Source organism: Vicugna pacos, unplaced genomic scaffold (assembly GCF_048564905.1).
Source record: "Vicugna pacos unplaced genomic scaffold, VicPac4 scaffold_192, whole genome shotgun sequence".
NCBI classification, from domain to species: domain Eukaryota; kingdom Metazoa; phylum Chordata; class Mammalia; order Artiodactyla; family Camelidae; genus Vicugna; species Vicugna pacos.
The window spans coordinates 3,984,349-4,002,402 of record NW_027328871.1 but is presented as its reverse complement, the minus strand read 5'-3'; positions in this window follow the sequence as shown (position 1 = coordinate 4,002,402).

Below are 18,054 nucleotides of genomic sequence, written 5' to 3'. Positions count from 1 at the left end.
TAGAATATAGAATACAGGATAATGAATATAGAATTTTGAATATAGAATGTAGAACACAGTATATAGAATATAGAATACGGAATGCAGAATATAGAATGTAGAATATAGAATGAAGAACACAGAATATAGAATAGAGAATAGAGAATATAGAACCCAGAATTTAGAACACGGAATGAAGAATACAGAATTTTGAATATAGAATATAGAATTTAGAATATAGCATGTAGAACACAGAATTTTGAATATAGAATTGGGAATACTAAATATAGAATTTAGAATATTGAATGTCGAACACAGAATATAGAATATAGAAAAGAGATTATAGAACCCAGAATTAAGAACACGGAATAAAGAACACAGAATTTAGAATATAGATTATAGAATTAAGAATATAGAATGTAGAACACAAAATATACAATATTGAATACATAATGCAGAATATATTATACAGAATATAGAATTTAGAACACAGAATGTAAAATATGGAAACAGAATACAGAATCCCGAAATACGAACATGGTATGCAGAACACAGAATTTAGAATATAGAATAGAGAATACTGAATATAGAATTTAGAATATTGAATGAAGGACACAGATTATAGAATATAGAAAAGAGAATATAGAACACAGAATTTAGAACATGAAATGCAGAACACAGAATTTAGTATTTAGAATACAGAATACTGAATGTAGAATTTAGAATATACAATGCAGAACATAGAATATAGAATATATACTACGGAATAAGGAATATAGAATTTAGAATATAGAATGTAGAACACAGAATATATAATATAGAATATGGAATGCAGAATAAAGAATGTAGAAATAAGAATGGAGTTCACAAAATATAGAATATAGACTGGAGAATATAGAAGCCAGAATTTAGAACATAGAATACAGAACACAGAATTTAGAATATAGAATACAGAAAGGTGAATATAATATTTACAATATAGAATGTAGAACACAGAATATAGAAAATAGAAAAAAGAATAGAGAACACAGAATTTAGAACATAATATACGGAATATTTTATAAACAATTAAAAAATTCTATGTAGGACATAGAATATAGAATATAAATACATAAAACTGAATAAATAATTTAGAATATATTATGTAGAAAACAGAAAAAAATATAGCAAGGAAAATACTGAAGCCAGATTTTGGAACTTGGAAAGCAGAACTCAGAATTTAGAATATAGAATACAGCATACTGAATATACAATTTAGAATATAGAATGTAAACACAGAACTTAGAATATAGAATACAGAATACTGAATATAGAGTTTATAATATAGAATGTAGCACACAGAATGTAGTATATACAATAGTGAATATAAAACCCAGAATTTAGAACATGGAATTCAGAACACAGAATTTAGAAAATAAAACACAGAATACTGAATATAGAATTTAGAACACAGGATATAGAATATAGAATACGGAATGCAGAATATTGAATACCAAATATAGACTATAGAACACAAAATATAGAATTTGGAATACAGAATACAGAACCCAAAGTTTAGAACATACAATGCAGAACACAGAATTTGGAATATACAATGCAGAATACTGAATATAGAATTTAGAATATAGAATATACAACTCAGAAAATAGAATAGAGAATATAGAAACCAGAATTTAGAAAATGGAATGCAGGACACAGAATTTAGAATATAGAATACAGAAACTTCAATATACAATTCAGAGTATAGAATGTAGAACACAGCATATAGAATATAGAATAGAGAATATAGAAGCCAAAATTTAGAGCATGTAATGCAGAACACAGAATTTAGAATATAGAATACAGACCACTGAATATAGAATTTAGAATATAGAATGTAGAACACAGAGTTCAGAATACCAAAAACGGAATACAGAATATAGAATTTAGAATACAGAATGTAAAACACAGAATATAGAATGTGGAATAGGGAATGCAGAATATAGAATACAGAATAAAGAATGTAGAACACAGATTATACAATATGGAAAACAGAATAGACAACCCAGTATTTACAACATGGAATGCAGAACACAGAATTTGGAATATACAATACAGAGTACTGAATATAGAATTTAGACTATAAAATGTAGAACACAGAATATAGAATATAGAATACGGAATGCAGAATATAGAATACAGAATATAGAATGAAGAACACAGAATATATAATACGGCATAAATAATATACAATACAGAATATAGAATGAAGAACACAGTATATAGAATATGGAAAACTATACAGAACCCAGAATTTAGAACATGGAATGCAGAACACTGATTTTAGAATATAATATACAGAATAATGAATATAGAATTTAGAAAATAGAATGCAGAACACAGAATTTAGAATATAGAAAGCACAGTACTGAATATAGAATTTATAAAAAGGAAAGCAGAACACAGAATTTAGAATATAGAATACAGAATACTGAATATAGAATTTAGAATATAGAATGTAAACACAGAATATAGAATAGGGAATAGAGAATAGAAAACCCAGAATTTAGTACATGGAATGCAGAACACACAAATTAGAATATAGAATACAAAATACTGAATATAGAATTTAGAATATAGAATATAGAACAAACAATATAGAATATAAAATACGGATGGCAGAATATAGGACGAAGAATATAGAATGAATGACCCAGATATATATAATATAGAATAGAGAATATAGAAACCACAATTTAGAAATGGAATGCAGAACAGAGAATTTATACTATAGAATACAGAAAACTGAATATAGGTTTTAGAATTTAGAATGTAGAACATAGAATATAGAATATAGGATACGGAATGCAGAATATACTATGTAGAATATAGAATGAAGAACACAAATATAGAATATATAATAGAGAGTAGAGGACCCAGAAATTAGAACATGGAATGAAGAATAGAGAATTAAGAATATAGAATACAGAATACTGAATATAGAATTTAGAATATAGAATGTAGAACACAGAATTAAGAATATAGAATACAGAATAATGAATATAGAATTTAGAATATAGAATATAGAACACAGAATATAGAATATAGTATAGAAAATATAGAACCCAGAATTTAGAACATGGAATGCAGAACACAGAATTTAGAATATAGAATTCAGAATACTGAATATAGCATTTAGAATATAGAATGTTGAAAACATAATATAGAATATAAAACACTGAATGCAGAATATAGAACGCACAATATAGAATGTAAATAAAAAATATAGAAATGAATAGAGAATATAGAATCCAGAATTAAGAAATGGAGTGCAGAACAAAGAATTTAGAATATACAATACAGAAGACTGAATATAGTTTTTAGAATATAGAATGTAGAACACAGAATATAGAATATAGAATACGGAATGCAGAATATGGTATGTAGAATATGGAATGAAGAACACAATGTATAGAATATAGAATAGAGAATATGGAACCTAGAATTTAGAACACGGATGTAGAACACAAAATTTAGAATATAGAATTCAGAATACTGAATATAGAATTTAGAATATAGAATATACAACTCAGAAAATAGAATAGAGAATATAGAAACCAGAATTTAGAAAATGGAATGCAGGACACAGAATTTAGAATATAGAATACAGAAACATCAATATACAATTCAGAGTATAGAATGTAGAACACAGCATATAGAATATAGAATAGAGAATATAGAAGCCAAAATTTAGAGCATGTAATGCAGAACACAGAATTTAGAATATAGAATACAGACCACTGAATAAAGAATTTAGAATATAGAATGTAGAACACAGAGTTCAGAATACAGAATACGGAATACAGAATATAGAATTTAGAATATAGAAAGTAAAACACAGAATATAGAATATGGAATACGGAATGCAGAATATAGAATACAGAATATAGAATGTAGAACACAGATTATACAATATGGAAAACAGAATAGACAACCCAGTATTTACAACATGGAATGCAGAACACAGAATTTAGAATTTATAGTACAGAATACTGAATATAGAATTTAGAATATAGAATGCGGAACACAGAATTTAGAATATAGAATACAGAATACTGAATATAGGATTTAGAACATGGAATGCAGAACCCAGAATTTAGAAAATAGAATAAAGTATACTGAATATAAAATTTAGAATATAGAATGTAGAACACAAAATATAGAATATAGAATACATAATGCAGAATATATTATACAGAATATAGAAATTAGAACACAGAATATAAAATATGGAAACAGAATACAGAAACCCGAAATTTGAACATGGTATGCAGAACACAGAATTTAGAATATACAATACAGAATACTGAATATAGAATTTAGAATATTGAATGTAGAACACAGAATATAGAATATAGAAAAGACAATATAGAACACAGAATTTAGAACATGGAATGCAGAACACAGAATTAAGAATATAGAATACAAAATACTGAATATAGAATTTGGATAATAGAATGAAGAACACAGAATATAGAGTACAGAATACGGAATGCAGAATATAGAATACAGAATATAGAATATAGAACACAGAATATAGAATATGGAAAAGAGAATACAGAACCCAGAATTTAGAACATAGAATGCAGAACACAGAATTAAGAATATAGAATACAGAATACTGAATATAGAATTTGGATAATAGAATGAAGAACACAGAATATAGAGTATAGAATACGGAATGCAGAATATAGAATACAGAATATAGAATATAGAACACAAAATATAGAATATATAAAAGAGAATTTAGAACCCAGAATTTAAAAATTGAATCAGAACACAGAATTTAGATTATAGAATACAGAATACTGAATATAGAATTTAGAATATAGAATGTAGAAAACATAATATAGAATATATAACACGGAATGCAGGATATAGAATGTACAATATAGAATGAAGAACAAAAAATATAGAATATATAATAGAGAATATAGAACCCAGAATTTAGAACATGGAATTCAAAGCACAGAATTTAGAATATAGAATACAGGATAATGAAAATAGAATTTTGAATATAGAATGTAGAACACAGTATATAGAATATAGAATACGGAATGCAGAATATAGAATGTAGAATATAGAATGAAGAACACAGAATATAGAATATAGAATAGAGAATATAGAACCCAGAATTTAGAACACGGAATGAAGAATACAGAATTTTGAATATAGAATATAGAATTTAGAATATAGCATGTAGAACACAGAATTTTGAATATAGAATTGAGAATACTAAATATAGAATTTAGAATATGGAATGTCAAACACAGAATACAGAATATATAAAAGAGATTATAGAACCCAGAATTAAGAACACGGAATAAAGAACACAGAATTTAGAATATAGATTATAGAATTTAGAATATAGAATGTAGAACACAAAATATACAATATTGAATACATAATGCAGAATATATTATACAGAATATAGAATTTAGAACACAGAATGTAAAATATGGAATCAGAATACAGAATCCCAAAATACGAACATGGTATGCAGAACACAGAATTTAGAATATAGAATAGAGAATACTGAATATAGAATTCAGAATATTGAATGAAGGACCCAGATTATAAAATATAGAAAAGAGAATATAGAACACAGAATTCAGAACATGAAATGCAGAACACAGAATTTCGTATTTAGAATACAGATTACTGAATATAGAATTTAGAATATACAGTGCAGAATATAGAATATAGAATATATACTTCGGAATAAGGAATATAGAATTTAGAATATAGAAATAGAACACAGAATATATAATATAGAATATGGAATGCAGAATAAAGAATGTAGAAATAAGAATGGAGTTCACAAAATATAGAATATAGACTGGAGAATATAGAAGCCAGAATTTAGAACATAGAATACAGAACACATAATTTAGAATATATAAAACTGAATACTGAATATAGAATTTAGAATATAGAATGTAGAACACAGAATATACAATATAGACAACTGAATGCAGAATATAGGATATAGAATATAGAATGAAGAACACAAATTATAGAATACAGAATAGAGAATATAGAACACAGAATTTTGAACACGGTATGCAGAACACAGAATTTAGAATAAAGAATATAGAATTTAGAATACAGAATTTAGAAAACAGCATATAGAATATACAATACAGAATACTACATATAGAATTTGAAAAATAAAATTTAGAACACAGAATATACTTTGTAGAATACGGAATGCAGAATACAGTATACAGAATATAGAATATAGAACACTGAATCTAGAATATGGAAAAAAGAATAGAGAACACAGAATTTAGAACATGGAGATGCAGAACACAGAATTTAGAAAATAAAATACAGAATACTGAATATAGGATTTAGAACACAGGATATAGAATATAGAATACGGAATGCAGAATATAGAATACCAAATAAAGAATATAGAAAACAAAATATAAAATATGGAATACAGAATACATAACCCAGAATTTAGAATATGAAATCCAGAACACAGATTTGGAATATACAATATAGAATTTAGAATATAGAATGTAGAATATAGAATGAAGTACACACAATATAGGATAGAGAATATAGAAAACAGAATTTAGAACACGGAATGAAGAACACAGAATTTTGAATATAGAATATAGAATTTACAATATACAATGTAGAACACAGAATTTTGAATATAGAATAGAGAATACTGAATATAGAAATTAGAGTACAGAATGTAGAACACAGAATATAGATTAAAGAATACGGAATGCAGAATATAGAATACAGAATATAGAATGTAGAAAACAGAATATAGAATATGGAAAAGAGAATACAGAACCCAGAATTTAGAACATGGAATGCAGAACACAGAATATAGAATATAGAATACAGAATACTGAATATAGAATTTAGAACATAGAATGCAGAGCACAGAATTTAGAATATACAATACAGAATACTGAATATTGAATTTAGAACATGGAATGCAGAACACAGAATTTAGAATGTAGAACACAGAAATACAATTTAGAATACAGAATGCAGAATATTGAATACAGAATATAGAATGTACAACACAAAATATAAAATATGTAAAACAAAATACAGAACCCAGAATTTAAAACATGGATTGCAGAACACAGAATTTAGAACATAATATACGGAATATTTTATAAAAAATTAAAAAATTCTACGTAGGATATAGAATATAGAATATAAAATACATAATACTGAATAAATAATTTAGAATATATAATGTAGAAAACAGAAAAAAAAATAGCAAGGAAAATATTGAAGCCAGATTTTGGAACATGGAAAGCAGAACTCAGAATTTAGAATATAGAATACAGCATACTGAATATGCAATTTAGAATATAGAATGTAAACACAGAACTTAGAAAATAGAATACAGAATACTGAATATAGAATTTATCATATAGAATGAAGCACACAGAATGTAGTATATACAATAGTGAATATAAAACCCAGAATTTAGAACATGGAATTCAGAACACAGAAGTTAGAAAATAAAACACAGAATACTGAATATAGAATTTAGAACACAGGATATAGAATATAGAATACGGAATGCAGAATATTGAATACCAAATATAGACTATAGAACACAAAATATAGAAAATGGAATACAGAATACAGAACCCAAAGTTTAGAACATACAATGTAGAACACAGAATTTGGAAAATACAATACAGAATACTGAATATAGAATTTAGAGTATAAAATGTAGAACACAGAATATAGAATATAGAATACGGAATGCAGAATATAGAATACAGAATATAGAATGAAGAACACAGAATATATAATACGGCATAAATAATATACAATACAGAATATACAATGAAGAACACAGTATATAGAATATGGAAAACAATACAGAACCCAGAATTTAGAACATGGAATGCAGAACACATTTTAGAATATAATATACAGAATAATGAATATAGAATTTAGAAAATAGAATGCAGAACACAGAAGTTAGAATATAGAAAGCACAGTACTGAATAGAGAATTTATAAAAAGGAAAGCAGAACACAGAATTTAGAATATAGAATACAGAATACTGAATATAGAATTTAGAATATAGAATGTAAACACAGAATATAGAATAGAGAATAGAGAATAAAGAACCAAGAATTTAGTACGTGGAATGCAGAACACACAAATTAGAATAAAGAATATAAAATACTGAATATAGAATTTAGAATATAGAATATAGAACAAACAATATAGAATATAAAATACGGATGGCAGAATATAGGACGTAGAATACAGAATGAACGACCCAAATATATAATATAGAATAGAGAATATAGAAACCACAATTTAGAAATGGAATGCAGAACAGAGAATTTATACTATAGAATACAGAATACTGAATATAGATTTTAGAATTTAGAATGTAGAACATAGAATATAGAATATAGGATACGGAATGCAGAATATACTATGTAGAATATAGAATGAAGAACACAAATATAGAATATATAATAGAGAGTATAGGACCCAGAACTTAGAACATGGAATGAAGAACAGAGAATTAAGAATATAGAATTCAGAATACTGAATATAGAATTTAGAATATAGAATGTAGAACACAGAATTAAGAATATAGAATACAGAATAATGAATATAGAATTTAGAATATAGAATATAGAACACAGAATATAGAATATAGTATAGAAAATATAGAACCCAGAATTTAGAACATGGAATGAAGAACACAGAATTTAGAATATAGAATTCAGAATACTGAATATAGCATTTAGAATATAGAATGTTGAAAACATAATATAGAATATAAAACACGGAATGCAGAATATAGTACGTACAATATAGAATGTAAACAAAAAATATAGAAATGAATAGAGAATATAGAACCCAGAATTAAGAAATGGAGTGCAGAACAAAGAATTTAGAATATACAATACAGAAGACTGAATATAGTTCTTAGAATATAGAATGTAGAACACAGAATATAGAATATAGAATACGGAATGCAGAATATGGTATGTAGAATATGGAATGAAGAACACAATGTATAGGATATAGAATAGAGAATATAGAACCCAGAATTTAGAACACGGATGTAGAACACAAAATTTAGAATATAGAATTCAGAACACTGAATATAGAATTTAGAATATAGAATATACAACTCAGAAAATAGAATAGAGAATATAGAAACCAGAATTTAGAAAATGGAATGCAGGACACAGAATTTAGAATATAGAATACAGAAACATCAATATACAATTCAGAGTATAGAATGTAGAACACAGCATATAGAATATAGAATAGAGAATATAGAAGCCAAAATTTAGAGCATGTAATGCAGAACACAGAATTTAGAATATAGAATACAGACCACTGAATATAGAATTTAGAATATAGAATGTAGAACACAGAGTTCAGAATATAGAATACGGAATACAGAATATAGAATTTAGAATATAGAATGTAAAACACAGATTATAGAATATGGAATACGGAATGCAGAATATAGAATACAGAATATAGAATGTAGAACACAAATTATACAATATGGAAAACAGGATAGACAACCCAGTATTTACAACATGGAATGCAGAACACAGAATTTAGAATTTATAATACAGAATACTGAATATAGAATTTAGAATATAGAATGCGGAACACAGAATTTAGAATATAGAATACAGAATACTGAATATAGGATTTAGAACATGGAATGCAGAACCCAGAATTTAGAAAATAGTATAAAGAATACTGAATATAAAATTTAGAATATAGAATGTAGAACACAAAATATAGAATATAGAATACATAATGCAGAATATAGTATACAGAATATAGAAATTAGAAAACAGAATATAAAATATGGAAACAGAATACAGAACCCCGAAATTTGAACATGGTATGCAGAACACAGAATTTAGAATATACAATACAGAATACTGAATATAGAATTTAGAATATTGAATGTAGAACACAGAATATAGAATATAGAAAAGACAATATAGAACACAGAATTTAGAACATGGAATGCAGAACACAGAATTTAGAATATAGAATACAGAATACTGAATATAGAATTTGGATAATAGAATGAAGAACACAGAATATAGAGTATAGAATACGGAATGCAGAATATAGAATACAGAATATAGAATATAGAACACAGAATATAGAATATGGAAAACAGAATACAGAACCCAGAATTTAGAACATAGAATGCAGAACACAGAATGTAGAATATTGAACACAGAATACAGAATATAGAATTGGAAAGTAGATGTAGAACACAGAATATAGAACATAAATACAGAATGCAGAATATAGAATGCAGAATAAAGAACTAAGAACACAAAATATAGAATATATAAAAGAGAATTTAGAACCCAGGATTTAAAAATTGAATCAGAACACAGAATTAGGTTATAGAATACAGAATACTGAATATAGAATTTAGAATATAGAATGTAGAAAACATAATATAGAATATATAACACGGAATGCAGAATATAGAACGTACAATATAGAATGAAGAACAAAAAATATAGAATATATAATAGAGAATATAGAACCCAGAATTTAGAACATGGAATTCAAAGCACAGAATTTAGAATATAGAATACAGGATAATGAATATAGAATTTTGAATATAGAATGTAGAACACAGTATATAGAATATAGAATACGGAATGCAGAATATAGAATGTAGAATATAGAATGAAGAACACAGAATATAGAATAGAGAATAGAGAATATAGAACCCAGAATTTAGAACACGGAATGAAGAATACAGAATTTTGAATATAGAATATAGAATTTAGAATATAGCATGTAGAACACAGAATTTTGAATATAGAATTGGGAATACTAAATATAGAATTTAGAATATTGAATGTCGAACACAGAATATAGAATATAGAAAAGAGATTATAGAACCCAGAATTAAGAACACGGAATAAAGAACACAGAATTTAGAATATAGATTATAGAATTAAGAATATAGAATGTAGAACACAAAATATACAATATTGAATACATAATGCAGAATATATTATACAGAATATAGAATTTAGAACACAGAATGTAAAATATGGAAACAGAATACAGAATCCCGAAATACGAACATGGTATGCAGAACACAGAATTTAGAATATAGAATAGAGAATACTGAATATAGAATTTAGAATATTGAATGAAGGACACAGATTATAGAATATAGAAAAGAGAATATAGAACACAGAATTTAGAACATGAAATGCAGAACACAGAATTTAGTATTTAGAATACAGAATACTGAATGTAGAATTTAGAATATACAATGCAGAACATAGAATATAGAATATATACTACGGAATAAGGAATATAGAATTTAGAATATAGAATGTAGAACACAGAATATATAATATAGAATATGGAATGCAGAATAAAGAATGTAGAAATAAGAATGGAGTTCACAAAATATAGAATATAGACTGGAGAATATAGAAGCCAGAATTTAGAACATAGAATACAGAACACAGAATTTAGAATATAGAATACAGAAAGGTGAATATAATATTTACAATATAGAATGTAGAACACAGAATATAGAAAATAGAAAAGAGAATAGAGAACACAGAATTTAGAACATAATATACGGAATATTTTATAAACAATTAAAAAATTCTATGTAGGACATAGAATATAGAATATAAATACATAAAACTGAATAAATAATTTAGAATATATTATGTAGAAAACAGAAAAAAATATAGCAAGGAAAATACTGAAGCCAGATTTTGGAACTTGGAAAGCAGAACTCAGAATTTAGAATATAGAATACAGCATACTGAATATACAATTTAGAATATAGAATGTAAACACAGAACTTAGAATATAGAATACAGAATACTGAATATAGAGTTTATAATATAGAATGTAGCACACAGAATGTAGTATATACAATAGTGAATATAAAACCCAGAATTTAGAACATGGAATTCAGAACACAGAATTTAGAAAATAAAACACAGAATACTGAATATAGAATTTAGAACACAGGATATAGAATATAGAATACGGAATGCAGAATATTGAATACCAAATATAGACTATAGAACACAAAATATAGAATTTGGAATACAGAATACAGAACCCAAAGTTTAGAACATACAATGCAGAACACAGAATTTGGAATATACAATGCAGAATACTGAATATAGAATTTAGAATATAGAATATACAACTCAGAAAATAGAATAGAGAATATAGAAACCAGAATTTAGAAAATGGAATGCAGGACACAGAATTTAGAATATAGAATACAGAAACTTCAATATACAATTCAGAGTATAGAATGTAGAACACAGCATATAGAATATAGAATAGAGAATATAGAAGCCAAAATTTAGAGCATGTAATGCAGAACACAGAATTTAGAATATAGAATACAGACCACTGAATATAGAATTTAGAATATAGAATGTAGAACACAGAGTTCAGAATACCAAAAACGGAATACAGAATATAGAATTTAGAATACAGAATGTAAAACACAGAATATAGAATGTGGAATAGGGAATGCAGAATATAGAATACAGAATAAAGAATGTAGAACACAGATTATACAATATGGAAAACAGAATAGACAACCCAGTATTTACAACATGGAATGCAGAACACAGAATTTGGAATATACAATACAGAGTACTGAATATAGAATTTAGACTATAAAATGTAGAACACAGAATATAGAATATAGAATACGGAATGCAGAATATAGAATACAGAATTTAGAATGAAGAACACAGAATATATAATACGGCATAAATAATATACAATACAGAATATAGAATGAAGAACACAGTATATAGAATATGGAAAACTATACAGAACCCAGAATTTAGAACATGGAATGCAGAACACTGATTTTAGAATATAATATACAGAATAATGAATATAGAATTTAGAAAATAGAATGCAGAACACAGAATTTAGAATATAGAAAGCACAGTACTGAATATAGAATTTATATAAAGGAAAGCAGAACACAGAATTTAGAATATAGAATACAGAATACTGAATATAGAATTTAGAATATAGAATGTAAACACAGAATATAGAATAGGGAATAGAGAATAGAAAACCCAGAATTTAGTACATGGAATGCAGAACACACAAATTAGAATATAGAATACAAAATACTGAATATAGAATTTAGAATATAGAATATAGAACAAACAATATAGAATATAAAATACGGATGGCAGAATATAGGACGAAGAATATAGAATGAATGACCCAGATATATATAATATAGAATAGAGAATATAGAAACCACAATTTAGAAATGGAATGCAGAACAGAGAATTTATACTATAGAATACAGAAAACTGAATATAGGTTTTAGAATTTAGAATGTAGAACATAGAATATAGAATATAGGATACGGAATGCAGAATATACTATGTAGAATATAGAATGAAGAACACAAATATAGAATATATAATAGAGAGTAGAGGACCCAGAAATTAGAACATGGAATGAAGAATAGAGAATTAAGAATATAGAATACAGAATACTGACTATAGAATTTAGAATATAGAATGTAGAACACAGAATTAAGAATATAGAATACAGAATAATGAATATAGAATTTAGAATATAGAATATAGACACAGAATATAGAATATAGTATAGAAAATATAGAACCCAGAATTTAGAACATGGAATGCAGAACACAGAATTTAGAATATAGAATTCAGAATACTGAATATAGCATTTAGAATATAGAATGTTGAAAACATAATATAGAATATAAAACACGGAATGCAGAATATAGAACGCACAATATAGAATGTAAATAAAAAATATAGAAATGAATAGAGAATATAGAATCCAGAATAAAGAAATGGAGTGCAGAACAAAGAATTTAGAATATACAATACAGAAGACTGAATATAGTTTTTAGAATATAGAATGTAGAAAACATAATATAGAATATATAACACGGAATGCAGAATATAGAACGTACAATATAGAATGAAGAACAAAAAATATAGAATATATAATAGAGAATATAGAACCCAGAATTTAGAACATGGAATTCAAAGCACAGAATTTAGAATATAGAATACAGGATAATGAATATAGAATTTTGAATATAGAATGTAGAACACAGTATATAGAATATAGAATACGGAATGCAGAATATAGAATGTAGAATATAGAATGAAGAACACAGAATATAGAATAGAGAATAGAGAATATAGAACCCAGAATTTAGAACACGGAATGAAGAATACAGAATTTTGAATATAGAATATAGAATTTAGAATATAGCATGTAGAACACAGAATTTTGAATATAGAATTGGGAATACTAAATATAGAATTTAGAATATTGAATGTCGAACACAGAATATAGAATATAGAAAAGAGATTATAGAACCCAGAATTAAGAACACGGAATAAAGAACACAGAATTTAGAATATAGATTATAGAATTAAGAATATAGAATGTAGAACACAAAATATACAATATTGAATACATAATGCAGAATATATTATACAGAATATAGAATTTAGAACACAGAATGTAAAATATGGAAACAGAATACAGAATCCCGAAATACGAACATGGTATGCAGAACACAGAATTTAGAATATAGAATAGAGAATACTGAATATAGAATTTAGAATATTGAATGAAGGACACAGATTATAGAATATAGAAAAGAGAATATAGAACACAGAATTTAGAACATGAAATGCAGAACACAGAATTTAGTATTTAGAATACAGAATACTGAATGTAGAATTTAGAATATACAATGCAGAACATAGAATATAGAATATATACTACGGAATAAGGAATATAGAATTTAGAATATAGAATGTAGAACACAGAATATATAATATAGAATATGGAATGCAGAATAAAGAATGTAGAAATAAGAATGGAGTTCACAAAATATAGAATATAGACTGGAGAATATAGAAGCCAGAATTTAGAACATAGAATACAGAACACAGAATTTAGAATATAGAATACAGAAAGGTGAATATAATATTTACAATATAGAATGTAGAACACAGAATATAGAAAATAGAAAAGAGAATAGAGATCACAGAATTTAGAACATAATATACGGAATATTTTATAAACAATTAAAAAATTCTATGTAGGACATAGAATATAGAATATAAATACATAAAACTGAATAAATAATTTAGAATATATTATGTAGAAAACAGAAAAAAATATAGCAAGGAAAATACTGAAGCCAGATTTTGGAACTTGGAAAGCAGAACTCAGAATTTAGAATATAGAATACAGCATACTGAATATACAATTTAGAATATAGAATGTAAACACAGAACTTAGAATATAGAATACAGAATACTGAATATAGAGTTTATAATATAGAATGTAGCACACAGAATGTAGTATATACAATAGTGAATATAAAACCCAGAATTTAGAACATGGAATTCAGAACACAGAATTTAGAAAATAAAACACAGAATACTGAATATAGAATTTAGAACACAGGATATAGAATATAGAATACGGAATGCAGAATATTGAATACCAAATATAGACTATAGAACACAAAATATAGAATTTGGAATACAGAATACAGAACCCAAAGTTTAGAACATACAATGCAGAACACAGAATTTGGAATATACAATGCAGAATACTGAATATAGAATTTAGAATATAGAATATACAACTCAGAAAATAGAATAGAGAATATAGAAACCAGAATTTAGAAAATGGAATGCAGGACACAGAATTTAGAATATAGAATACAGAAACTTCAATATACAATTCAGAGTATAGAATGTAGAACACAGCATATAGAATATAGAATAGAGAATATAGAAGCCAAAATTTAGAGCATGTAATGCAGAACACAGAATTTAGAATATAGAATACAGACCACTGAATATAGAATTTAGAATATAGAATGTAGAACACAGAGTTCAGAATACCAAAAACGGAATACAGAATATAGAATTTAGAATACAGAATGTAAAACACAGAATATAGAATGTGGAATAGGGAATGCAGAATATAGAATACAGAATAAAGAATGTAGAACACAGATTATACAATATGGAAAACAGAATAGACAACCCAGTATTTACAACATGGAATGCAGAACACAGAATTTGGAATATACAATACAGAGTACTGAATATAGAATTTAGACTATAAAATGTAGAACACAGAATATAGAATATAGAATACGGAATGCAGAATATAGAATACAGAATTTAGAATGAAGAACACAGAATATATAATACGGCATAAATAATATACAATACAGAATATAGAATGAAGAACACAGTATATAGAATATGGAAAACTATACAGAACCCAGAATTTAGAACATGGAATGCAGAACACTGATTTTAGAATATAATATACAGAATAATGAATATAGAATTTAGAAAATAGAATGCAGAACACAGAATTTAGAATATAGAAAGCACAGTACTGAATATAGAATTTATATAAAGGAAAGCAGAACACAGAATTTAGAATATAGAATACAGAATACTGAATATAGAATTTAGAATATAGAATGTAAACACAGAATATAGAATAGGGAATAGAGAATAGAAAACCCAGAATTTAGTACATGGAATGCAGAACACACAAATTAGAATATAGAATACAAAATACTGAATATAGAATTTAGAATATAGAATATAGAACAAACAATATAGAATATAAAATACGGATGGCAGAATATAGGACGAAGAATATAGAATGAATGACCCAGATATATATAATATAGAATAGAGAATATAGAAACCACAATTTAGAAATGGAATGCAGAACAGAGAATTTATACTATAGAATACAGAAAACTGAATATAGGTTTTAGAATTTAGAATGTAGAACATAGAATATAGAATATAGGATACGGAATGCAGAATATACTATGTAGAATATAGAATGAAGAACACAAATATAGAATATATAATAGAGAGTAGAGGACCCAGAAATTAGAACATGGAATGAAGAATAGAGAATTAAGAATATAGAATACAGAATACTGACTATAGAATTTAGAATATAGAATGTAGAACACAGAATTAAGAATATAGAATACAGAATAATGAATATAGAATTTAGAATATAGAATATAGACACAGAATATAGAATATAGTATAGAAAATATAGAACCCAGAATTTAGAACATGGAATGCAGAACACAGAATTTAGAATATAGAATTCAGAATACTGAATATAGCATTTAGAATATAGAATGTTGAAAACATAATATAGAATATAAAACACGGAATGCAGAATATAGAACGCACAATATAGAATGTAAATAAAAAATATAGAAATGAATAGAGAATATAGAATCCAGAATAAAGAAATGGAGTGCAGAACAAAGAATTTAGAATATACAATACAGAAGACTGAATATAGTTTTTAGAATATAGAATGTAGAACACAGAATATAGAATATAGAATACGGAATGCAGAATATGGTATGTAGAATATGGAATGAAGAACAAAATGTATAGAATATAGAATAGAGAATATGGAACCTAGAATTTAGAACACGGATGTAGAACACAAAATTTAGAATATAGAATTCAGAATACTGAATATAGAATTTAGAATATAGAATATACAACTCAGAAAATAGAATAGAGAATATAGAAACCAGAATTTAGAAAATGGAATGCAGGACACAGAATTTAGAATATAGAATACAGAAACATCAATATACAATTCAGAGTATAGAATGTAGAACACAGCATATAGAATATAGAATAGAGAATATAGAAGCCAAAATTTAGAGCATGTAATGCAGAACACAGAATTTAGAATATAGAATACAGACCACTGAATATAGAATTTAGAATATAGAATGTAGAACACAGAGTTCAGAATACAGAATACGGAATACAGAATATAGAATTTAGAATATAGAAAGTAAAACACAGAATATAGAATATGGAATACGGAATGCAGAATATAGAATACAGAATATAGAATGTAGAACACAGATTATACAATATGGAAAACAGAATA